Here is a 7072-nt window from a genome sequence, read left to right as displayed (position 1 = left end):
CATAGGTTTGTAACATAATCTATAATGTCGAAGTGGTTCGCTTTGACTTTCCATTAGTTTAAGGATAAAAAGGTTGTACTAACCTTAGTTTAGTACCTAAAGCTTGCTATAGACTTAGCCAAATTCATCCAAGTACTTAGCAGCATGTAAAAGTAAAAACAAAATCATGTTATTCCTATCAGTCTGTTGACTATCACCCAAACACCACTGAGTTTTCTCCGTGCTTAAGGAAGTCCAAAAGAAAAATTCATCATAAAGTATTTCTAGTTCCACTTAGTAGTTGAAATGGATTCAATAGTTATGTTGCTTTTGTCTAAACAGTTCAACCTGTTGGCAAATCAAACATCTTGATACACACTCAACTATTTTTCGCTGCATTTGAGGCCACCAATAATGTTGTTTCAAAGTTTCATACACCTTGGTACTTCTTGAAGTTATAGTATAAATTGAGACTTAAACTTCCGATATCATTTCATTCTTTTAACTCCAAATTGTTCAGAATGCACAATGGATTGTATCTTGTTATTACTCCATCGCCTCTTAGATCATAGTTTTTTTGAAAGCCTTGCTTTATTGGTACTCTCTAGTTTAAACCTTCATCTTTTGTTTACTTCAATAGTTTTGCCAACAAGAGTAAGCCTTATCAAAATTTGTGCAAGAAAACTCCATAAGAATACACACTCGACAATGCATTACGCTCTTGACCCAAGACAAAGAAAAACTTATGATCTTCAAGGAAACTTAAGGATGGGTTGCCTTTCTACTCAAAGCATCAACTTCCACACTCATTTTCCTGGATGGTGATCAATGGTGTAGTTAAAATCATTGATCAACCCTAACCATATCCTCCATGTTTATAAAACTCTTTTGACCAAAAATAAATATTTTTAGCATCTATCAAGATACGACATTTTTCTCCATAAAAAAATGGTGTCGTCATATTTTTACTGCTAACACTATTGTGGCTCCCACATCATGAGTTGCATAGTTACACTTATGCTTCTTCGACTGTTTGGAATCATAAGCTATCACTTTACCTTTGCGCATTAGTGCACAACCCAACTCAGAAGTATCATAGTAAGTTTCAAACACAACATCAGGTATCAGAAGTGTAAAATAGGCATGAAAACAAGTTATCTCTTCACTTCCTGAAAACGGTCACAATCTTCATCCACATAAATTCTGAGTTCTTCCTGGTCAAGTGGTTAAGGAAGAGCTAACTTTGAAAATCCTTCTACAGAATGTCTGTAATATCCATTTAATCCAAGAAGATCACATACCTTAGAAATTGTTATGGGTTGCTTCCACTTACGTATTACTTCAGCTCCCTGAAAATCCACTAGTACACCTTCAGTTGTAACAACATGACCAAGGAGCGTCACTTCTCTACGCCAGAATTCACATACACTGAACTTAACATACTCTTTATTGTCTTGTAACAACAATGACAATGTTCAAAGATGCATCACCATATTTTCTTTCCCTTTAGAATAAGCAATACATCTACCATGAGAACAAGAAAATTTGTTCTAGCTTGAAATACTCGATTCATTAAGTCCATAAAGGCAAATAGTACCTTAGTCAAATCAACAACATTACAAGAAACTCATAATGGTCATATCTCGTTCTAAACATCATCTTTGTTACACTTGGCTCCTTACTCTTTAATTGATAACATCCTACCCTCAACTATTTAAACAAATCGTCAATACGTGGCAAAAGATGCTTATTATGGGCTATTACCTTGTCCAGCTATCACTAATTAATACTTACAGTTAGAATGTCATCTTCTTCTTAATAACTCAAAACTAGTGCATCCCAAGAGAAACACCCTACATAAAACATTTACTCGCAAGTTTCTAAAATGAGCCTTCAACTCTCTCAGTTTCGTTAGATTTCTTTTGTATGGTGCGAAGGGATCAGTGTTATACCATTATTGAATTCATAAAGAGCTCAATTTCTCTAATAGTAATCCTTGAATTCCATTTGGAAAAATATTATGAAAACCTTTGTATCATAGGAATGTCTTCAAGTTTTAGTTCTTGACTTGGGTATTTATTACGTAAGCCAGGTAGGCATTACAACACTTTGTTAGACTACCTCGCTCTTACCACAAAAATAACATACGCGAGAAATCTTTCCATTGCCCTTGAACTCACTTCAAGTTTGCCTTGTTGCTTAAACACTTGATCTTTTATGATATAAATCTATAGTGGTGTGATACGTTGACAAGAAATCTATTTCAATAGACTCATCAAATTCCAAGGTTAAACCAGCCATGAGATCTTTCCTATGATAAGCTCGAAAGATTAACTACCCGAGCACCTCTTACCGTTTATTTCTCATCCTTCAATTCCAATTAGTGTTCTCTTAAATTACTTAGTAATATCAACATGTTTATCAAAATAAGTTCATTCAACACTGGTAGTATCATGAGTACAAATCTCCCTAATTAAAACTATCCTTAAATCTTTGTACATTTGACTGCCTCATCTTGGGGCACTAAAATGGCATACTTGGACAATCAATTGAAATACTTATCATATCTTACCCTAGATATAACTTCTCATTCAAGTTTCAGAAATTCATTTTGTTTCGCATCTCAGGATGACCACAAATAAAGTTATCATGAATAACTCACTGATGTTCTTTCCAACAAACTAGTCTACCACTAAGGCATAACTTAGTATAACATCATCAATACTTTGCCCTTTTCTACAACAAGAGGATGGCAAATCTCACTCGCCTATCTTATACCAAAAGTTGTTCCTAGAGCCTTTAAAAGCTCAAATACTCAATTTTTCTTAGGATTGGCTCATAAAATTCTCACACCAACTGATATTTTGAGTCAAAAGAGACATCATCAGCTCACCAAAATTCTTTTTCCACCTGAGGGTAAACTAGTGTCGCCTTAACTTCCTCAACTCCATGTCTAAACTATCAAGAGCATCACGTGTTTCCTTAGTAGGTTGCCTAGATCGTATGCCACAGTTGTGTATGTTTCAGTGCAACTTACTTATGCGATTCAAACTCTTGCTAAGTCTCTAGTGCATAAGCTCTTGATTGTCCAAACTCTTGCTCATAACCCTTAGGTTTCCCAAAACCATGCTCTGATACCAAATGTCACATCCCGTTCTAAGTTTTCCCCTCTAACCTAGATCGTGGTGTGAATCTACTCATTAAAACAATCCTCTTTAAACGTAAGATTTATAAAATGTTTCCCAAAAATTCTAAAAATTCGACAGAGTCTCCCCTGAAAAACGGATTAACCACACCTGAAAATAGAAGAAAATCACACATCTATGCTTTTTTAAAAAAACTCAAATATCATCGAGTGTGTTTCACCACACACTCATCCAAACAATTTAAGAATCTCATTCAGAATTTCAAGCAGAGCTCATTATCAGACTAGATACTAACCAAGAAATAATTACAGTCCGAAAGTGTCTCAAAACACATGACCTTGGCGTGACCCTCATTGCTTCTAAGCACCCCATTATACAAATACAAACTTGAATTAAAAACATACGAAAAGAATGAAAATCTATGATTAATGACGGGAAGTTCAACCAATGCCTGGTCCTTGGCCGCTACCTGGGGGAGGGGGAGAAAACATTGAAAACGTGAGCTAAATCTCAATGAGTGGCAAGTTTTAAAAGTAAAAGCTTATAAAACATATCTTCAAACCGTTTAAATATAACCTCAATAACGAAATAATAATTACAGCGTTAAAATCATATATTACCATAAACCACAAGTAAGGCCCACAAACCTGTACCCAATCAACCATGGCAAAGCATCTAAATATACGGCCAAAGATAGCTCGCACATGACTAAAAATCATGCGACGAAAACTAGCTCACGCATATTTAGTGCCCGCCACGATAACAACCTCCATCCAATCCGATCCAATCAATCTAATCCAACCATGATAGCATACTAAGCATACGGCCCAAGGATAGCTCACACGTGATCCAATCCATAAGGAAACACGCGACCAAACGGAGCTAACGCATACTTAGCACCTACCACGGTAGCAACATACCGCTCCTATGTGCACATAGAGCCACCCAACCATGGGTTAAGCTATGTCCGAAGCCATATCACAATCCTCCATCGACGTCCTCACTTAGGCTCAGGTTCTCGGATCTCCGGTTACGGCCTCTTTCAGCCACAGAATCCCCTGACAACCGTAGGTGGCGCTACAGAAACATATTCTCGTAGCCTTAAGGGTAATCACCAACATCCATAATATCACATAGTTCAAGTTTGAAAACAAATCAAACATAGTTAGAAACACGTTTTCACATATTTGGATCCTTAGCCATCAATACATACTTTTAGAACTCTTTCAAATTTAGTTATAAATCAATGAATGTTTAGAAACAAGTTGTCATCTAAACTTACTTAATAAGTTTGGGTTCAACCACAGTTTCGAAATACAAGAGTTCATGAAAAACCAAAAATCACATTTAAAAATCTTTATAACACATAAATCATAAGGCAATCATATTCCAAATTTTCATACTAGAACAATTATACTAGATTTATAATGAAAATACTTGAATTAAGCCACTCACAATCAATTACTCGATCCCTCGGGATTTTACACCTTTTCCACTTCGATTTAGCCTGAAACAAGATTAAGGTTTATCAATTAACTTTACAAAACAAGACGACACAACAATCTTCAACATACTCTAATAAGCCAACTCAAACTATTTTATGCTCCAAAGACTCCAATTTCTCTCTTCCAAGACTTAAATTGAATTATCCTTTCATGCTTTAATCTATTCTAAAAATTCCAACTTTGGACCCTTAGCATCACATTAATCTCTTAACGCCACAAGCACCCAAACATGAGAGAACCCACTAAAATTTATCTAAAACCATATCAAAATTACTTCAACAACACATTTCTCAAAATTTTCCAGATTCGCATCATGAATTTCAAATGATCATAACTCTTTTAATACTTAACCAAAATGAGTGTTCTTTATGTAAAAATTTTCATTTTGATGTCCTCTATAATTTATCTGAAGGAAGGAAAATACGATTCCTAACAGATTGCTATAGTATTGGCCCGAAACAGAGAGTGTTCAAAAACGGAGTCTTCTGCTATCTTCTGACTTGTTTATGAAATAAGCTTACTTTTAACTATATTTAGCTCACAATCTCTTCATAAAAGTTGTAGTACATTGAATAAGCTTTCCAACCATAATAAATAGAGATCCTAACTCTACTGATACACCCTAAAATACTAAAAATAACAGAGATCTTCTGATTTCGCGTGAAAAACACTTGCTCTATCTTTTGTGTGAAAATTCACCCAATAAACCTCAGAATTTGCTTAAGCTTCCTTCATAAAATTTATTCAAAAATGAATTAGATTTCATAAAATTTAAACCTCACCTCTTAATTCTTTTTTTGTAGCTCAAACCAATCAGAACATCTGAGGTGATCTGTGTTTACCACACTGCTGTTATAGCTGTCACTTTTCCAAAGTTCTCTTCTTCCTCTTCAGCCTCAATTTCACAGAACCTCCCATCTTTCATACATAACCTTATGTGTAATATCAAGTTTATGTTAAAACTAAATGGGTATTCACAAAACTTACCGAAATTACCCAAAATCTTACGAAACACTTATCAAAGTAGCCTTAATCTTAATGGACAGTACCCTATCGACTTCCTAATTCGAAAACAAGCATCCACCATCATGGGCTATTCAATTTTTTACACTTAAATTTAATGGATATTCAAGACCCGCTCCATAAAGCATAGAATCTTATCCAACACTCTATTCACAAACATAATAATCTCACCTTTACTAATTACTTAAATCTTGACAAAATCCTTATCGAACCCGCTGGACAACAGCAAATCAACACGACAACTCTTCAAACTTACATCAAAACGAGATAAAAACTAGTCATTCGAAGCCAAAAGCTACTGGGTATTATAGATCTTCAATTAAACCAAACCACAAAACTTGTCAAACAACTAAAACTGACCTCAACTTCTAAATTCAGTGAGGCTAGCGATAACAGAGGGTGGCCCAACACGACGCAAAGTAGCAACCATTGTGGTGTTCGACAGTTGGGCGACGGCTGGTCGGTGTGTGGCTCAACGAACCCGACGTCTGGAGCTCAAAAATCAGTAATGGGTAGCGCATAAACGAACATTGGGCGGCCGCTGGTTTTGATGGTCGAAAAGAGACGAAATGGTGGCGGCTCTTTGGTCAGCGGCGAAGAGATTTTCGAGGGGGTGTCGTCGGTCTCTCTAGAAGAATGAAGAAGACGAAGAAGAAGGAGGAGGAGAAGAAGAAGAAGAAGAAAAATCTTCTTTTTTTTCTCTTTCTTTTTTCTTTTATAAAAGCTTAATAATAATAAGGGAATGACAAAAATGTCCATCTCTTCAAACTTAAACTTCCTTTTTACCCTCCTTCATTCTTTCAACATCTATACAATACAATTTAAGTTTTGAAACTCAATAAATGTAGTTCTAAAATTTTCTTATCACACGAATATATCTTAAGGAGATATTAAATAAATAGATAAAGTAGAAGAGAACGAAATGCGGCTTACACTTAGTCATCTTATCTGACTTGTTAACAAGAATGAATCAGGTGAGCCTCTTGTAACCATTTTTACAAGATATCGACCTAATTCGATAAAAAAAATTGGTTGATATGTTTTTAACCTACGTGAGCATGCAAATTATCTTTGTTATAGATTTTAAAAGTCTAATTCATTTTATAACACTTATAAAAGAACTAGGAAAGACTATAACATTTATTCAAGGGAAATTTTCATGAAGGTAACAAAAACACCAAACTATTTACGGCCCGTGTAACAAAGCCCATAAAATTAGTCATTTTTTAAATATTCCAGGTTTGCCCTTCTATCTTTCTTCTCCTCCTCGCTGCGATTTCTTTTATCATCTTTCTTCTTTTCCTCTTCTTTTTTTCGCTGCGATTTCTTTCCATCGTCTTTCTACTTTTCTTCTTTTTTCCGTTGCGTTTTTTCATCGTCTTTCTTCTTTTCCTCTTCTTGTTATACGTCGTTTAATCT

General features: G+C 35.2%; 1 long non-coding RNA gene across 1 annotated transcript; it reads right to left on the bottom strand.

Moving 5' to 3' along the window:
- Nucleotides 1-3381: 3381 nt before the first annotated feature.
- On the bottom strand, nucleotides 3382-6301 carry LOC107991400 (uncharacterized). The gene is made up of 3 exons (XR_001763406.2): nucleotides 6014-6301; nucleotides 4581-4632; nucleotides 3382-3594 (listed from the first exon to the last, which is right to left on the bottom strand). It is a non-coding gene; the product is annotated as an uncharacterized LOC107991400 (long non-coding RNA).
- Nucleotides 6302-7072: the final 771 nt, after the last annotated feature.

The sequence above is a fragment of the Cucumis melo genome, chromosome 7, assembly GCF_025177605.1.
Source record: "Cucumis melo cultivar AY chromosome 7, USDA_Cmelo_AY_1.0, whole genome shotgun sequence".
Taxonomy (NCBI): Eukaryota; Viridiplantae; Streptophyta; class Magnoliopsida; order Cucurbitales; family Cucurbitaceae; genus Cucumis; species Cucumis melo.
The sequence above is the reverse complement of the archived record's forward strand: the minus strand, read 5'-3'. Positions and strand labels throughout refer to the sequence as shown.